Source organism: Lithobates pipiens, unplaced genomic scaffold (genome assembly GCF_037356315.1).
Source record: "Lithobates pipiens isolate NorthernLeopardFrog02 unplaced genomic scaffold, aLitPip1_a1.2 Scaffold_27, whole genome shotgun sequence".
Classification (NCBI taxonomy): Eukaryota; Metazoa; Chordata; class Amphibia; order Anura; family Ranidae; genus Lithobates; species Lithobates pipiens.
The window spans coordinates 74521567-74541691 of record NW_027507788.1 but is presented as its reverse complement, the minus strand read 5'-3'; positions in this window follow the sequence as shown (position 1 = coordinate 74541691).

Below are 20125 nucleotides of genomic sequence, written 5' to 3'. Positions count from 1 at the left end.
TCCTTATAAGGACCTTTGTGGAACTAGTAGGTTGTGAATAATTAGCAGACTGTACCTCAGTCCCTATACTGATAAATGACTACTGCAGCAGAGTGGCAGCAGTCAGCAGTAGTGCACCTCAACCCTATATATTGTGGACCTATACCAGTCCTTAAGGAATAGCAGACTGTACCTCAATCAACCCTATGTACTGTAGTACCCTATACCTTACCAGTTCTTATAAGGACCTTTGTGGAACTAGTAGGTTGTGAATGATTAGCAGACTATACCTGAGTCCCTATACTGATAAAGGACTACTGCAGCAGAAGGGCAGAAGTCAGCAGTAGTGCACCTCAGCCCTATATATTGTGGACCTATACCAGTCCTTAAGGAATAGCAGACTGTACCTCACTCAACCCTATGTACTGTAGTACCCTATATCTTACCAGTCCTTATAAGGACCTTTGTGGAACTAGTAGGTTGTGAATGATTAGCAGACTGTACCTCAGTCCCTATACTGATAAAGGACTACTTCAGCAGAAGGGCAGAAGTCAGCAGTAGTGCACCTCAGCCCTATATATTGTGGACCTGTACCAGTCCTTAAGGAATAGCAGACTGTACCTCACTCAACCCTATGTACTGTAGTACCCTATACCTTACCAGTCCTTATAAGGACGTTTGTGGAATTAGTAGGTTGTGAATGATTAGAAGACTGTACCTCAGTCCCTATACTGATAAAGGACTACTGCAGCAGAGTGGCCGCAGTCAGCAGTAGTGCACCTCAACCCTATATATTGTGGACCTATACCAGTCCTTAAGGAATAGCAGACTGTACCTCAATCAACCCTATGTACTGTAGTACCCTATACCTTACCAGTTCTTATAAGGACCTTTGTGGAACTAGTAGGTTGTGAATGATTAGCAGACTGTACCTGAGTCCCTATACTGATAAAGGACTACTGCAGCCGAAGGGCAGAAGTCAGCAGTAGTGCACCTCAGCCCTATATATTGTGGACCTATACCAGTCCTTAAGGAATAGCAGACTGTACCTCACTCAACCCTATGTACTGTAGTACCCTATATCTTACCAGTCCTTATAAGGACCTTTGTGGAACTAGTAGGTTGTGAATGATTAGCAGACTGTACCTCAGTCCCTATACTGATAAATGACTACTGCAGCAGAGTGGCAGCAGTCAGCAGTAGTGCACCTCAACCCTATATATTGTGGACCTATACCAGTCCTTAAGGAATAGCAGACTGTACCTCAATCAACCCTATGTACTCTAGTACCCTATACCTTACCAGTTCTTATAAGGACCTTTGTGGAACTAGTAGGTTGTGAATGATTAGCAGACTGTACCTGAGTCCCTATACTGATAAAGGACTACTGCAGCCGAAGGGCAGAAGTCAGCAGTAGTGCACCTCAGCCCTATATATTGTGGACCTATACCAGTCCTTAAGGAATAGCAGACTGTACCTCACTCAACCCTATGTACTGTAGTACCCTATATCTTACCAATCCTTATAGGGATCTTTGTGGAACTAGTAGGTTGTGAATGATTAGCAGAATGTACCTCAGTCCCTATACTGATAAAGGACTGCTGCCGTATAGGGCAGCAGTCAGCAGTAATGCACCTCAACCCTATATATTGTGGACCTATACCAGTCCTTAAGGAATAGCAGACTTTACCTCACTCAACCCTATGTACTGTAGTACCCATATACCTTACCAGTCCTTTTAAGGATCTTTGTGGAACTAGTAGGTTGTGAATGATTAGCAGACTGTACCTCAGTCCCTATACTGATAAAGGATTACTGCAGCAGAAGGGTTGCAGTCAGCAGTAGTGCACCTCAGCCCTATATATTGTGGACCTATACCAGTCCTTAAGGAATAGCAGACTGTACCTCACTCAACCCTATGTACTGTAGTACCATATACCTTACCAGTCCTTATAAGGACCTTTGTGGAACTAGTAGGTTATGAATGATTAGCAGACTGTACCTCAGTCCCTATACTTATAAAGGACTACTGCAGTAAAGCGCAGCAGTCAGCAGTAGTGCACCTCAACCCTATAATTGTGGACCTATACCAGACCTTAAGGAATAGCAGACTGTACCTCAGTCAACCCTATGTACTGTAGTACCCTATACCTTACCAGTCCTTATAAGGACCTTTGTGGAGCTAGTAGGTTGTGAATGATTAGCAGACTGTACCTCATTCCCTATACTGATAAAGGACTACTGCAGCAGAAGGGCAGAAGTCAGCAGTAGTGCACCTCAGCCCTATATATTGTGGACCTATACCAGTCCTTAAGGAATAGCAGACTGTACCTCACTCAACCCTATGTACTGTAGTACCCTATACCTTACCAGTCCTTATAAGGAACTTTGTGGAACTAGTAGGTTGTGAATGATTAGCAGACTGTACCTCAGTCCCTATACTGATAAAGGACTACTGCAGCAGAAGGGCAGCAGTCAGCAGTAGTGCACCTCAGCCCTATATATTGTGGACCTATACCAGTCCTTAAGGAATAGCAGACTGTACCTCACTCAGCCCTATGTACTGTAGTACCCTATACCTTACCAGTCCTTATAAGGACCTTTGTGGAACTAGTAGGTTGTGAATGATTAGCAGACTGTACCTCAGTCCCTATACTGATAAATGACTACTGCAGCAGAGTGGCAGCAGTCAGCAGTAGTGCACCTCAACCCTATATATTGTGGACCTATACCAGTCCTTAAGGAATAGCAGACTGTACCTCAATCAACCCTATGTACTGTAGTACCCTATACCTTACCAGTTCTTATAAGGACCTTTGTGGAACTAGTAGGTTGTGAATGATTAGCAGACTGTACCTGAGTCCCTATACTGATAAAGGACTACTGCAGCCGAAGGGCAGAAGTCAGCAGTAGTGCACCTCAGCCCTATATATTGTGGACCTATACCAGTCCTTAAGGAATAGCAGACTGTACCTCACTCAACCCTATGTACTGTAGTACCCTATATCTTACCAGTCCTTATAAGGACCTTTGTGGAACTAGTAGGTTGTGAATGATTAGCAGACTGTACCTCAGTCCCTATACTGATAAAGGACTACTGCAGCAGAGTGGCAGCAGTCAGCAGTAGTGCACCTCAACCCTATATATTGTGGACCTATACCAGTCCTTAAGGAATAGCAGACTGTACCTCAATCAACCCTATGTACTGTAGTACCCTATACCTTACCAGTTCTTATAAGGACCTTTGTGGAACTAGTAGGTTGTGAATGATTAGCAGACTGTACCTGAGTCCCTATACTGATAAAGGACTACTGCAGCCGAAGGGCAGAAGTCAGCAGTAGTGCACCTCAGCCCTATATATTGTGGACCTATACCAGTCCTTAAGGAATAGCAGACTGTACCTCCCTCAACCCTATGTACTGTAGTACCCTATATCTTACCAGTCCTTATAAGGACCTTTGTGGAACTAGTAGGTTGTGAATGATTAGCAGACTGTACCTCAGTCCCTATACTGATAAAGGACTACTGCAGCAGAGTGGCCGCAGTCAGCAGTAGTGCACCTCAACCCTATATATTGTGGACCTATACCAGTCCTTAAGGAATAGCAGACTGTACCTCACTCAAACCTATGTACTGTAGTACCCTATATCTTACCAATCCTTATAGGGATCTTTGTGGAACTAGTAGGTTGTGAATGATTAGCAGAATGTACCTCAGTCCCTATACTGATAAAGGACTGCTGCCGTATAGGGCAGCAGTCAGCAGTAATGCACCTCAACCCTATATATTGTGGACCTATACCAGTCCTTAAGGAATAGCAGACTTTACCTCACTCAACCCTATGTACTGTAGTACCCATATACCTTACCAGTCCTTTTAAGGATCTTTGTGGAACTAGTAGGTTGTGAATGATTAGCAGACTGTACCTCAGTCCCTATACTGATAAAGGACTACTGCAGCAGAAGGGTTGCAGTCAGCAGTAGTGCACCTCAGCCCTATATATTGTGGACCTATACCAGTCCTTAAGGAATAGCAGACTGTACCTCACTCAACCCTATGTACTGTAGTACCATATACCTTACCAGTCCTTATAAGGACCTTTGTGGAACTAGTAGGTTATGAATGATTAGCAGACTGTACCTCAGTCCCTATACTTATAAAGGACTACTGCAGTAAAGCGCAGCAGTCAGCAGTAGTGCACCTCAACCCTATAATTGTGGACCTATACCAGTCCTTAAGGAATAGCAGACTGTACCTCACTCAACCCTATGTACTGTAGTACCCTATACCTTACCAGTCCTTATAAGGACCTTTGTGGAGCTAGTAGGTTGTGAATGATTAGCAGACTGTACCTCATTCCCTATACTGATAAAGGACTACTGCAGCAGAAGGGCAGAAGTCAGCAGTAGTGCACCTCAGCCCTATATATTGTGGACCTATACCAGTTCTTAAGGAATAGCACACTGTACCTCACTCAACCCTATGTACTGTAGTACCCTATACCTTACCAGTCCTTATAAGGACCTTTGTGGAACTAGTAGGTTGTGAATGATTAGCAGACTGTACCTCAGTCCCTATACTGATAAAGGACTACTGCAGCAGAAGGGCAGCAGTCAGCAGTAGTGCACCTCAACCCTATATATTGTGGACCTATAGCAGTCCTTAAGGAATAGCAGACTGTACCTCACTCAAACCTATGTACTGTAGTACCCTATATCTTACCAATCCTTATAGGGATCTTTGTGGAACTAGTAGGTTGTGAATGATTAGCAGAATGTACCTCAGTCCCTATACTGATAAAGGACTGCTGCCGTATAGGGCAGCAGTCAGCAGTAATGCACCTCAACCCTATATATTGTGGACCTATACCAGTCCTTAAGGAATAGCAGACTTTACCTCACTCAACCCTATGTACTGTAGTACCCGTATACCTTACCAGTCCTTTTAAGGACCTTTGTGAAACTAGTAGGTTGTGAATGATTGGCAGACTGTACCTCAGTCCCTATACTGATAAAGGACTACTGCAGCAGAAGGGCAGAAGTCAGCAGTAGTGCACCTCAGCCCTATATATTGTGAACCTATACCAGTCCTTAAGGAATAGCAGACTGTGCCTCACTCAACCCTATGTACTGTAGTACCCTATACCTTACCAGTCCTTATAAGGACCTTTGTGGAACTAGTAGGTTGTGAATGATTAGCAGACTGTACCTCAGTCCCTATACTGATAAAGGACTACTGCAGCAGAAGGGCAGCAGTCAGCAGTAGTGCACCTCAACCCTATATATTGTGGACCTATACCAGTCCTTAAGGAATAGCAGACTGTACCTCACTCAACCCTATGTACTGTAGTACCCTATACCTTACCAGTCCTTATAAGGACCTTTGTGGAACTAGTAAGTTGTGAATGATTAGAAGACTGTACCTCAGTCCCTATACTCATAAAGGACTACTGCAGTAAAGTGCAGCAGTCAACAGTAGTGCACATCAACCCTATATATTGTGGACCTATACTAGTCCTTAAGGAATAGCAGACTGTACCTCACTCAACCCTATGTACTGTAGTACCCTATACCTTACCAGTCCTTATAAGGACCTTTGTGGAACTGGTAGGTTGTGAATGATTAGCAGACTGAACCTCAGTCCCTATACTGATAAAGGACTACTGCAGCAGAAGGGCAGCAGTCAGCAGTAGTGCACCTCAGCCCTATATATTGTGGACCTATACCAGTCCTTAAGGAATAGCAGACTGTACCTCACTCAACCCTATGTACTGTAGTACCCTATACCTTACCAGTCCTTATAAGGACCTTTGTGGAACTAGTAGGTTGTGAATGATTAGCAGACTGTACCTCAGTCCCTATACTGATAAAGGACTTCTGCAGCAGAAGGGCAGCAGTCAAAAGTAGTGCACCTCAACCCTATATATTGTGGACCTATAGCAGTCCTTAAGGAATAGCAGACTGTACCTCACTCAAACCTATGTACTGTAGTACCCTATATCTTACCAATCCTTATAGGGATCTTTGTGGAACTAGTAGGTTGTGCATGATTAGCAGAATGTACCTCAGTCCCTATACTGATAAATGACTACTGCAGCAGAGTGGCAGCAGTCAGCAGTAGTGCACCTCAACCCTATATATTGTGGACCTATACCAGTCCTTAAGGAATAGCAGACTGTACCTCAATCAACCCTATGTACTGTAGTACCCTATACCTTACCAGTTCTTATAAGGACCTTTGTGGAACTAGTAGGTTGTGAATGATTAGCAGACTGTACCTGAGTCCCTATACTGATAAAGGACTACTGCAGCCGAAGGGCAGAAGTCAGCAGTAGTGCACCTCAGCCCTATATATTGTGGACCTATACCAGTCCTTAAGGAATAGCAGACTGTACCTCACTCAACCCTATGTACTGTAGTACCCTATATCTTACCAGTCCTTATAAGGACCTTTGTGGAACTAGTAGGTTGTGAATGATTAGCAGACTGTACCTCAGTCCCTATACTGATAAAGGACTACTGCAGCAGAGTGGCAGCAGTCAGCAGTAGTGCACCTCAACCCTATATATTGTGGACCTATACCAGTCCTTAAGGAATAGCAGACTGTACCTCAATCAACCCTATGTACTGTAGTACCCTATACCTTACCAGTTCTTATAAGGACCTTTGTGGAACTAGTAGGTTGTGAATGATTAGCAGACTGTACCTGAGTCCCTATACTGATAAAGGACTACTGCAGCCAAAGGGCAGAAGTCAGCAGTAGTGCACCTCAGCCCTATATATTGTGGACCTATACCAGTCCTTAAGGAATAGCAGACTGTACCTCCCTCAACCCTATGTACTGTAGTACCCTATATCTTACCAGTCCTTATAAGGACCTTTGTGGAACTAGTAGGTTGTGAATGATTAGCAGACTGTACCTCAGTCCCTATACTGATAAAGGACTACTGCAGCAGAGTGGCCGCAGTCAGCAGTAGTGCACCTCAACCCTATATATTGTGGACCTATACCAGTCCTTAAGGAATAGCAGACTGTACCTCACTCAAACCTATGTACTGTAGTACCCTATATCTTACCAATCCTTATAGGGATCTTTGTGGAACTAGTAGGTTGTGAATGATTAGCAGAATGTACCTCAATCCCTATACTGATAAAGGACTGCTGCCGTATAGGGCAGCAGTCAGCAGTAATGCACCTCAACCCTATATATTGTGGACCTATACCAGTCCTTAAGGAATAGCAGACTTTACCTCACTCAACCCTTTGTACTGTAGTACCCATATACCTTACCAGTCCTTTTAAGGATCTTTGTGGAACTAGTAGGTTGTGAATGATTAGCAGACTGTACCTCAGTCCCTATACTGATAAAGGACTACTGCAGCAGAAGGGTTGCAGTCAGCAGTAGTGCACCTCAGCCCTATATATTGTGGACCTATACCAGTCCTTAAGGAATAGCAGACTGTACCTCACTCAACCCTATGTACTGTAGTACCATATACCTTACCAGTCCTTATAAGGACCTTTGTGGAACTAGTAGGTTATGAATGATTAGCAGACTGTACCTCAGTCCCTATACTTATAAAGGACTACTGCAGTAAAGCGCAGCAGTCAGCAGTAGTGCACCTCAACCCTATAATTGTGGACCTATACCAGTCCTTAAGGAATAGCAGACTGTACCTCACTCAACCCTATGTACTGTAGTACCCTATACCTTACCAGTCCTTATAAGGACCTTTGTGGAGCTAGTAGGTTGTGAATGATTAGCAGACTGTACCTCATTCCCTATACTGATAAAGGACTACTGCAGCAGAAGGGCAGAAGTCAGCAGTAGTGCACCTCAGCCCTATATATTGTGGACCTATACCAGTTCTTAAGGAATAGCACACTGTACCTCACTCAACCCTATGTACTGTAGTACCCTATACCTTACCAGTCCTTATAAGGACCTTTGTGGAACTAGTAGGTTGTGAATGATTAGCAGACTGTACCTCAGTCCCTATACTGATAAAGGACTACTGCAGCAGAAGGGCAGCAGTCAGCAGTAGTGCACCTCAACCCTATATATTGTGGACCTATAGCAGTCCTTAAGGAATAGCAGACTGTACCTCACTCAAACCTATGTACTGTAGTACCCTATATCTTACCAATCATTATAGGGATCTTTGTGGAACTAGTAGGTTGTGAATGATTAGCAGAATGTACCTCAGTCCCTATACTGATAAAGGACTGCTGCCGTATAGGGCAGCAGTCAGCAGTAATGCACCTCAACCCTATATATTGTGGACCTATACCAGTCCTTAAGGAATAGCAGACTTTACCTCACTCAACCCTATGTACTGTAGTACCCGTATACCTTACCAGTCCTTTTAAGGACCTTTGTGGAACTAGTAGGTTGTGAATGATTAGCAGACTGTACCTCAGTCCCTATACTGATAAAGGACTACTGCAGCAGAAGGGCAGAAGTCAGCAGTAGTGCACCTCAGCCCTATATATTGTGAACCTATACCAGTCCTTAAGGAATAGCAGACTGTGCCTCACTCAACCCTATGTACTGTAGTACCCTATACCTTACCAGTCCTTATAAGGACCTTTGTGGAACTAGTAGGTTGTGAATGATTAGCAGACTGTACCTCAGTCCCTATACTGATAAAGGACTACTGCAGCAGAAGGGCAGCAGTCAGCAGTAGTGCACCTCAACCCTATATATTGTGGACCTATACCAGTCCTTAAGGAATAGCAGACTGTACCTCACTCAACCCTATGTACTGTAGTACCCTATACCTTACCAGTCCTTATAAGGACCTTTGTGGAACTAGTAAGTTGTGAATGATTAGAAGACTGTACCTCAGTCCCTATACTCATAAAGGACTACTGCAGTAAAGTGCAGCAGTCAACAGTAGTGCACATCAACCCTATATATTGTGGACCTATACTAGTCCTTAAGGAATAGCAGACTGTACCTCACTCAACCCTATGTACTGTAGTACCCTATACCTTACCAGTCCTTATAAGGACCTTTGTGGAACTGGTAGGTTGTGAATGATTAGCAGACTGAACCTCAGTCCCTATACTGATAAAGGACTACTGCAGCAGAAGGGCAGCAGTCAGCAGTAGTGCACCTCAGCCCTATATATTGTGGACCTATACCAGTCCTTAAGGAATAGCAGACTGTACCTCACTCAACCCTATGTACTGTAGTACCCTATACCTTACCAGTCCTTATAAGGACCTTTGTGGAACTAGTAGGTTGTGAATGATTAGCAGACTGTACCTCAGTCCCTATACTGATAAAGGACTTCTGCAGCAGAAGGGCAGCAGTCAAAAGTAGTGCACCTCAACCCTATATATTGTGGACCTATAGCAGTCCTTAAGGAATAGCAGACTGTACCTCACTCAAACCTATGTACTGTAGTACCCTATATCTTACCAATCCTTATAGGGATCTTTGTGGAACTAGTAGGTTGTGAATGATTAGCAGAATGTACCTCAGTCCCTATACTGATAAAGGACTGCTGCCGTATAGGGCAGCAGTCAGCAGTAATGCACCTCAACCCTATATATTGTGGACCTATACCAGTCCTTAAGGAATAGCAGACTTTACCTCACTCAACCCTATGTACTGTAGTACCCGTATACCTTACCAGTCCTTTTAAGGACCTTTGTGGAACTAGTAGGTTGTGAATGATTAGCAGACTGTACCTCAGTCCCTATACTGATAAAGGACTACTGCAGCAGAAGGGCAGAAGTCAGCAGTAGTGCACCTCAGCCCTATATATTGTGAACCTATACCAGTCCTTAAGGAATAGCAGACTGTGCCTCACTCAACCCTATGTACTGTAGTACCCTATACCTTACCAGTCCTTATAAGGACCTTTGTGGAACTAGTAGGTTGTGAATGATTAGCAGACTTTACCTCAGTCCCTATACTGATAAAGGACTACTGCAGCAGAAGGGCAGCAGTCAGCAGTAGTGCACCTCAACCCTATATATTGTGGACCTATACCAGTCCTTAAGGAATAGCAGACTGTACCTCACTCAACCCTATGTACTGTAGTACCCTATACCTTACCAGTCCTTATAAGGACCTTTGTGGAACTAGTAAGTTGTGAATGATTAGAAGACTGTACCTCAGTCCCTATACTCATAAAGGACCACTGCAGTAAAGCGCAGCAGTCAACAGTAGTGCACCTCAACCCTATATATTGTGGACCTATACCAGTCCTTAAGGAATAGCAGACTGTGCCTCACTCAACCCTATGTACTGTAGTACCCTATACCTTACCAGTCCTTATAAGGACCTTTGTGGAACTGGTAGGTTGTGAATGATTAGCAGACTGAACCTCAGTCCCTATACTGATAAAGGACTACTGCAGCAGAAGGGCAGCAGTCAGCAGTAGTGCACCTCAACCCTATATATTGTGGACCTATACCAGTCCTTAAGGAATAGCAGACTGTACCTCACTCAACCCTATGTACTGTAGTACCCTATACCGTACCAGTCCTTATAAGGACCTTTGTGGAACAACTAGGTTGTGAATGATTAGCAGACTGTACCTGAGTCCCTATACTGATAAAGGACTACTGCAGCAGAAGGGCAGAAGTCAGCAGTAGTGCACCTCAGCCCTATATATTGTGGACCTATACCAGTCCTTAAGGAATAGCAGACTGTACCTCACTCAAACCTATGTACTGTAGTACCCTATATCTTACCAATCCATATAGGGATCTTTGTGGAACTAGTAGGTTGTGAATAATTAGCAGACTGTACCTCAGTCCCTATACTGATAAAGGACTGCTGCCGTATAGGGCAGCAGTCAGCAGTAGTGCACCTCAGCCCTATATATTGTGGACCTATACCAGTCCTTAAGGAATAGCAGACTGTGCCTCACTCAACCCTATGTACTGTAGTACCCTATATCTTACCAATCCTTATAAGGACCTTTGTGGAACTAGTAGGTTGTGAATGATTAGCAGAATGTACCTCGGTCCCTATACTGATAAAGGACTGCTGCAGTATAGGGCAGCAGTCAGCAGTAATGCACCTCAACCCTATATATTGTGGACCTATACCAGTCCTTAAGGAATAGCAGACTTTACCTCACTCAACCCTATCTACTGTAGTACCCGTATACCTTACCAGTCCTTTTAAGGATCTTTGTGGAACTAGTAGGTTGTGAATGATTAGCAGACTGTACCTCAGTCCCTATACTGATAAAGGACTACTGCAGCAGAAGGGCAGCAGTCAGCAGTAGTGCACCTCAACCCTATATATTGTGGACCTATACCAGTCCTTACGGAATAGCAGACTGTACCTCAGTCAACCCTATGTACTGTAGTACCCTATACCTTACCAGTCCTTATAAGGACCTTTGTGGAACTAGTAGGTTGTGAATGATTAGCAGACTGTACCTCAGTCCCTATACTGATAAAGGACTACTGCAGCAGAAGGGCAGCAGTCAGCAGTAGTGCACCTCAGCCCTATATATTGTGGACCTATACCAGTCCTTAAGGAATAGCAGACTGTACCTCCCTCAACCCTATGTACTGTAGTACCATATACCTTACCAGTCCTTATAAGGACCTTTGTGGAACTGGTAGGTTGTGAATGATTAGCAGACTGTACCTCAGTCCCTATACTGATAAAGGACTACTGCAGCAGAAGGGCAGCAGTCAGCAGTAGTGCACCTCAGCCCTATATATTGTGGACCTATACCAGTCCTTAAGGAATAGCAGACTGTACCTCACTCAACCCTATGTACTGTAGTACCCTATACCTTACCAGTCCTTATAACGACCTTTGTGGAACTAGTAGGTTGTGAATGATTAGCAGACTGTACCTCAGTCCCTATACTCATAAAGGACTACTGCAGCAGAAGGGCAGCAGTCAGCAGTAGTGCACCTCAGCCCTATATATTGTGGACCTATACCAGTCCTTAAGGAATAGCGGACTGTACCTCACTCAACCCTATGTACTGTAGTACCCTATACCTTACCAGTCCTTATAATTACCTTTGTGGAACTAGTAGGTTGTGAATGATTAGCAGACTGTACCTCAGTCCCTATACTGATAAAGGACTTCTGCAGCAGAAGGGCAGCAGTCAAAAGTAGTGCACCTCAACCCTATATATTGTGGACCTATACCAGTCCTTAAGGAATAGCAGACTGTACCTCACTCAAGCCTATGTACTGTAGTACCCCATTTCTTACCAATCCTTATAGGGATCTTTGTGGAACTAGTAGGTTGTGAACGATTAGCAGAATGTACCTCAGTCCCTATACTGATAAAGGACTGCTGCCGTATAGGGCAGCAGTCAGCAGTAATGCACCTCAACCCTATATATTGTGGACCTATACCAGTCCTTAAGGAATAGCAGACTTTACCTCACTCAACCCTATGTACTGTAGTACCCGTATACCTTACCAGTCCTTTTAAGGACCTTTGTGGAACTAGTAGGTTGTGAATGATTAGCAGACTGTACCTCAGTCCCTATACTGATAAAGGACTACTGCAGCAGAAGGGCAGCAGTCAGCAGTAGTGCACCTCAGCCCTATATATTGTGGACCTATACCAGTCCTTAAGGAATAGCAGACTGTACCTCACTCAACCCTTTGTATTGTAGTACCATATACCTTACCAGTCCTTATAAGGACCTTTGTGGAACTGGTAGGTTGTGAATGATTAGCAGACTGTACCTCAGTCCCTTTACTGATAAAGGACTACTGCAGCAGAAGGGCAGCAGTCAGCAGTAGTGCACCTCAGCCCTATATATTGTGGACATATACCAGTCCTTAAGGAATAGCAGACTGTACCTCACTCAACCCTATGTACTGTAGTACCCTATACCTTACCAGTCCTTATAACGACCTTTGTGGAACTAGTAGGTTGTGAATGATTAGCAGACTGTACCTCAGTCCCTATACTCATAAAGGACTACTGCAGCAGAAGGGCAGCAGTCAGCAGTAGTGCACATCAGCCCTATATATTGTGGACCTATACCAGTCCTTAAGGAAAAGCAGACTGTACCTCACTCAACCCTATGTACTGTAGTACCCTATACCTTACCAGTCCTTATAAGAACCTTTGTGGAACTAGTAGGTTGTGAATGATTAGCAGACTGTACCTCAGTCCCTATACTGATAAAGGACTACTGCAGCAGAAGGGCAGCAGTCAGCAGTAGTGCACCTCAATCCTATATATTGTGGACCTATACCAGTCCTTAAGGAATAGCGGACTGTACCTCACTCAACCCTATGTACTGTAGTACCCTATACCTTACCAGTCCTTATAAGGACCTTTGTGGAACTAGTAGGTTGTGAATGATTAGCAGACTGTACCTGAGTCCCTATACTGATAAAGGACTACTGCAGCAGAAGGGCAGAAGTCAGCAGTAGTGCACTTCAGCCCTATATATTGTGGACCTATACCAGTCCTTAAGGAATAGCAGACTGTACCTCACTCAAACCTATGTACTGTAGTACCCTATATCTTACCAATCCTTATAAGGACCTTTGTGGAACTAGTAGGTTGTGAATGATTAGCAGAATGTACCTCGGTCCCTATACTGATAAAGGACTGCTGCAGTATAGGGCAGCAGTCAGCAGTAATGCACCTCAACCCTATATATTGTGGACCTATACCAGTCCTTAAGGAATAGCAGACTGTACCTCACTCAACCCTATGTACTGTAGTACCCTATACCTTACCAGTCCTTTTAAGGACCTTTGTGGAACTAGTAGGTTGTGAATGATTAGCAGACTGTACCTCATTCCCTATACTGATAAAGGACTACTGCAGCGGAAGGGCAGAAGTCAGCAGTAGTGCACCTCAGCCCTATATATTGTGGACCTATACCAGTCCTTAAGGAATAGCAAACTGTGCCTCACTCAAACCTATGCACTGTAGTACCCTATATCTTACCAGTCCTTTTAAGGATCTTTGTGGAACTAGTAGGTTGTGAATGATTAGCAGACTGTACCTCAGTCCCTTTACTGATAAAGGACTACTGCAGCAGAAGGACAGCAGTCAGCAGTAGTGCACCTCAACCCTATATATTGTGGACCTATACCAGTCCTTAAGGAATAGCAGACTGTACCTCACTCAACCCTATGTACTGTAGTACCCTATACCTTACCAGTCCTTATAAGGACCTTTGTGGAACTAGTAGGTTGTGAATGATTAGCAGACTGTACCTCAGTCCCTATACTGATAAAGGACTACTGCAGCAGAAGGGCAGCAGTAGTGCACCTCAGCCCTATATATTGTGGACCTATACCAGTCCTTAAGGAATAGCAGACTGTACCTCACTCAACCCTATGTACTGTAGTACCATATACCTTACCAGTCCTTATAAGGACCTTTGTGGAACTGGTAGGTTGTGAATGATTAGCAGACTGTACCTCAGTCCCTATACTGATAAAGGACTACTGCAGCAGAAGGGCAGCAGTCAGCAGTAGTGCACCTCAGCCCTATATATTGTGGACCTATACCAGTCCTTAAGGAATAGCAGACTGTACCTCACTCAACCCTATGTACTGTAGTACCCTATACCTTACCAGTCCTTATAACGACCTTTGTGGAACTAGTAGGTTGTGAATGATTAGCAGACTGTACCTCAGTCCCTATACTCATAAAGGACTACTGCAGCGGAAGGGCAGCAGTCAGCAGTAGTGCACCTCAGCCCTATATATAGTGGACCTATACCAGTTCTTAAGGAATAGCAGATTGTACCTCACTCAACCCTATGTACTGTAGTACCCTATACCTTACCAGTCCTTATAAGGACCTTTGTGGAACTAGTAAGTTGTGAATGATTAGCAGACTGTACCTCAGTCCCTATACTGATAAAGGACTACTGCAGCGGAAGGGCAGCAGTCAGCAGTAGTGCACCTCAACCCTATATATTGTGGACCTATACCAGTCCTTAAGGAATAGCAGACTGTACCTCACTCAACCCTATGTACTGTAGTACCCTATACCTTACCAGTCCTTATAAAGACCTTTGTGGAACTGGTAGGTTGTGAATGATTAGCAGACTGTACCTCAGTCCCTATACTGATAAAGGACTACTGCAGCAGAAGGGCAGCAGTCAGCAGTAGTGCATCTCAACCCTATATATTGTGGACCTATACCAGTCCTTAAGGAATAGCAGACTGTACCTCACTCAACCCTATGTACTGCAGTACCCTATACCTTACCAGTCCTTATAAGGACCTTTGTGGAACTAGTAGGTTGTGAATGATTAGCAGACTGTACCTCAGTCCCTATACTGATAAAGGACTTCTGCAGCAGAAGGGCAGCAGTCAAAAGTAGTGCACCTCAACCCTATATATTGTGGACCTATACCAGTCCTTAAGGAATAGCAGACTGTACCTCACTCAAACCTATGTACTGTAGTACCCTATATCTTACCAATCCTTATAGGGATCTTTGTGGAACTAGTAGGTTGTGAATGATTAGCAGAATGTACCTCAATCCCTATACTGATAAAGGACTGCTGCCGTATAGGGCAGCAGTCAGCAGTAATGCACCTCAACCCTATATATTGTGGACCTATACCAGTCCTTAAGGAATAGCAGACTTTACCTCACTCAACCCTATCTACTGTAGTACCCGTATACCTTACCAGTCCTTTTAAGGACCTTTGTGGAACTAGTAGGTTGTGAATGATTAGCAGACTGTACCTCATTCCCTATACTGATAAAGGACTACTGCAGCGGAAGGGCAGAAGTCAGCAGTAGTGCACCTCAGCCCTATATATTGTGGACCTATACCAGTCCTTAAGGAATAGCAAACTGTGCCTCACTCAACCCTATGTACTGTAGTACCCTATACCTTACCAGTCCTTATAAGGACCTTTGTGGAACTAGTAAGGTGTGAATGATTAGAAGACTGTACCTCAGTCCCTATACTCATAAAGGACTACTGCAGTAAAGCGCAGCAGTCAGCAGTAGTGCACCTCAACCCTATATATTGTGGACCTATACCAGTCCTTAAGGAATAGCAGACTGTACCTCACTCAACCCTATGTACTGTAGTACCCTATACCTTACCAGTCCTTATAAGGACCTTTGTGGAACTGGTAGGTTGTGAATGATTAGCAGACTGCACCTCAGTCCCTATACTGATAAAGGACTACTGCAGCAGAAGGGCAGCAGTCAGCAGTAGTGCACCTCAACCCTATATATTGTGGACCTATACCAGTCCTTAAGGAATAGCAGACTGTACCTCACTCAACCCTATGTACTGTAGTACCCTATACCTTACCAGTCCTTATAAGGACCTTTGTGGAACTAGTAGGTTGTGAATGATTAGCAGACTGTACCTGAGTCCCTATACTGATAAAGGACTACTGCAGCAGAAGGGCAGAAGTCAGCAGTAGTGCACCTCAGCCCTATATATTGTGGACCTATACCAGTCCTTAAGGAATAGCAGACTGTACCTCACTCAAACCTATGTACTGTAGTACCCTATATCTTACCAATCCTTATGAGGACCTTTGTGGAACTAGTAGGTTGTGAATGATTAGCAGAATGTACCTCGGTCCCTATACTGATAAAGGACTGCTGCAGTATAGGGCAGCAGTCAGCAGTAATGCACCTCAACCCTATATATTGTGGACCTATACCAGTCCTTAAGGAATAGCAGACTTTACCTCACTCAACCCTATGTACTGTAGTACCCGTATACCTTACCAGTCCTTTTAAGGATCTTTGTGGAACTAGTAGGTTGTGAATGATTAGCAGACTGTACCTCAGTCCCTATACTGATAAAGGACTACTGCAGCAGAAGGGCAGCAGTCAGCAGTAGTGCACCTCAATCCTATATATTGTGGACCTATACCAGTCCTTAAGGAATAGCAGACTGTACCTCACTCAACCCTATGTACTGTAGTACCCTATACCTTACCAGTCCTTATAAGGACATTTGTGGAACTAGTAGGTTGTGAATGATTAGCAGACTGTACCTCAGTCCCTATACTGATAAAGGACTACTGCAGCAGAAGGGCAGCAGTCAGCAGTAGTGCACCTCAACCCTATATATTGTGGACCTATACCAGTCCTTAAGGAATAGCAGACTGTACCTCACTCAACCCTATGTACTGTAGTACCCTATACCTTACCAGTCCTTATAAGGACCTTTGTGGAACTAGTAGGTTGTGAATGATTAGCAGACTGTACCTGAGTCCCTATACTGATAAAGGACTACTGCAGCAGAAGGGCAGAAGTCAGCAGTAGTGCACCTCAGCCCTATATATTGTGGACCTATACCAGTCCTTAAGGAATAGCAGACTGTACCTCACTAAAACCTATGTACTGTAGTACCCTATATCTTACCAATCCTTATGAGGACCTTTGTGGAACTAGTAGGTTGTGAATGATTAGCAGAATGTACCTCGGTCCCTATACTGATAAAGGACTGCTGCAGTATAGGGCAGCAGTCAGCAGTAATGCACCTCAACCCTATATATTGTGGACCTATACCAGTCCTTAAGGAATAGCAGACTTTACCTCACTCAACCCTATGTACTGTAGTACCCGTATACCTTACCAGTCCTTTTAAGGATCTTTGTGGAACTAGTAGGTTGTGAATGATTAGCAGACTGTACCTCAGTCCCTATACTGATAAAGGACTACTGCAGAAGAAGGGCAGCAGTCAGCAGTAGTGCACCTCAATCCTATATATTGTGGACCTATACCAGTCCTTAAGGAATAGCAGACTGTACCTCACTCAACCCTATGTACTGTAGTACCCTATACCTTACCAGTCCTTATAAGGACATTTGTGGAACTAGTAGGTTGTGAATGATTAGCAGACTGTACCTCAGTCCCTATACTGATAAAGGACTACTGCAGCAGAAGGGCAGCAGTCAGCAGTAGTGCACCTCAGCCCTATATATTGTGGACCTATAGCAGTCCTTAAGGAATAGCAGACTGTACCTCACTCAACCCTATGTACTGTAGTACCATATACCTTACCAGTCCTTATAAGGACCTTTGTGGAACTAGTAGGTTGTGAATGATTAGCAGACTGTACCTCTGTCCCTATACTCATAAAGGACTACTGCAGTAAAGCGCAGCAGTCAGCAGTAGTGCACCTCAACCCTATATATTGTGGACCTATACCAGTCCTTAAGGAATAGCAGACTGTACCTCACTCAACCCTATGTACTGTAGTACCCTATACCTTACCAGTCCTTATAACGACCTTTGTGGAACTAGTAGGTTGTGAATGATTAGCAGACTGTACCTCAGTCCCTATACTCATAAAGGACTACTGCAGCAGAAGGGCAGCAGTCAGCAGTAGTGCACCTCAGCCCTATATATTGTGGACCTATACCAGTCCTTAAGGAATAGCAGACTGTACCTCACTCAACCCTATGTACTGTAGTACCATATATCTTACCAGTCCTTATAAGGACCTTTGTGGAACTGGTAGGTTGTGAATGCTTAGCAGACTGTACCTCAGTCCCTATACTGATAAAGGACTACTGCAGCAGAAGGGCAGCAGTCAGCAGTAGTGCACCTCAGCCCTATATATTGTGGACCTATACCAGTCCTTAAGGAATAGCAGACTGTACCTCACTCAACCCTATGTACTGTAGTACCCTATACCTTACCAGTCCTTATAACGACCTTTGTGGAACTAGTAGGTTGTGAATGATTAGCAGACTGTACCTCAGTCCCTATACTCATAAAGGACTACTGCAGCAGAAGGGCAGCAGTCAGCAGTAGTGCACCTCAGCCCTATATATTGTGGACCTATACCAGTCCTTAAGGAATAGCAGACTATACCTCACTCAACCCTATGTACTGTAGTACCCTATACCTTACCAGTCCTTATAAGGACCTTTGTGGAACTAGTAGGTTGTGAATGATTAGCAGACTGTACCTCGGTCCCTATACTGATAAAGGATTACTGCAGCAGAAGGGCAGCAGTCAGCAGTAGTGCACCTCAACCCTATATATTGTGGACCTATACCAGTCCCTAAGGAAAAGCAGACTGTACCTCAATCAATTCTATGTACTGTAGTACCCTATATCTTACCAATCCTTATAAGGACCTGATTAACAGAGGCGCGTAAGTACAATTCTTGATATAATATTTACCAGCAGGGCCTGTTCCAGCGCCCTCCAAGAGTAACTGTGAGAGCTTACAGTGTTCTGGTACCACCAACACCTAAGGCCCAATTTTACACCGATTGTATAGGGCAGGCCATATAATATATATAGGCGGCCCCCTATTTTCAAACATCCGACTTACAAAATGACTCCTACTTACAAACAGAGGGAGACAACAGGAAGTGAGAGGAAATCTACTCCTAGGAAGGGAAATTCTCTCCTGTAAGGTTTAATATGGGAAAAAAGTGTCTCCACTGACGCTTTATCACCAATCCTTGTTTCTACAACAACTCAAAATTTTCAAAATCCAATTTTCATTGGGACAGAAAGTGACGTGAAATCTTCTGAACAGAGGCACAGACAGCAAAACAGATGTTACAGGGGTGATGATAACCCTTCCCTATGTTATCCAAAAGGCTTAAAAATAATTTATTTTTTGGCTGGAGCTACACTTTCAAAATGTACCTGTTCCAAATTACAAACAGATTCAACTTACAGTAAGAACAAACCTACAGTCCTTATCTGGTTTGTAACCTGGGGATCGACTGTATACTGCTGTATACAACTGTATACTGTTCAGAGTTTTTTTTTATTATTTGGGTGTGGGGTTCACCTTAATATTCACACCAGACCCAAAGGGCCTGGTAATGGGCTGGGGGGGACATCACATTACAGCCACAAGCAGTTTTAAATGACTTTTATTCCTATAGAAATGTCACTTTGTACAGGACTTTTCTAAACACGAGAAAAATGCACCACTTTACAAGCATGCTATAGACACCACCCAGACACGATATTTAAAGGAATATTTCACTTTTATTGGTTCACAAGAATTATTAAAATCACTGCTCCTGAAAAAAACATCAGTTTTTAAAACTTTTTGTTGCATTGATTCATGTCCCCTGGAGCAGGACCCGGGTCCCCAAACACTTTTTATGAAAATAACTTGCATAATAGCCTTTAAAATTAGCACTTTTTATTTTTTACATTCGAGTCCCATAGACATTAACGGGGGTTCGTGTGTTCGC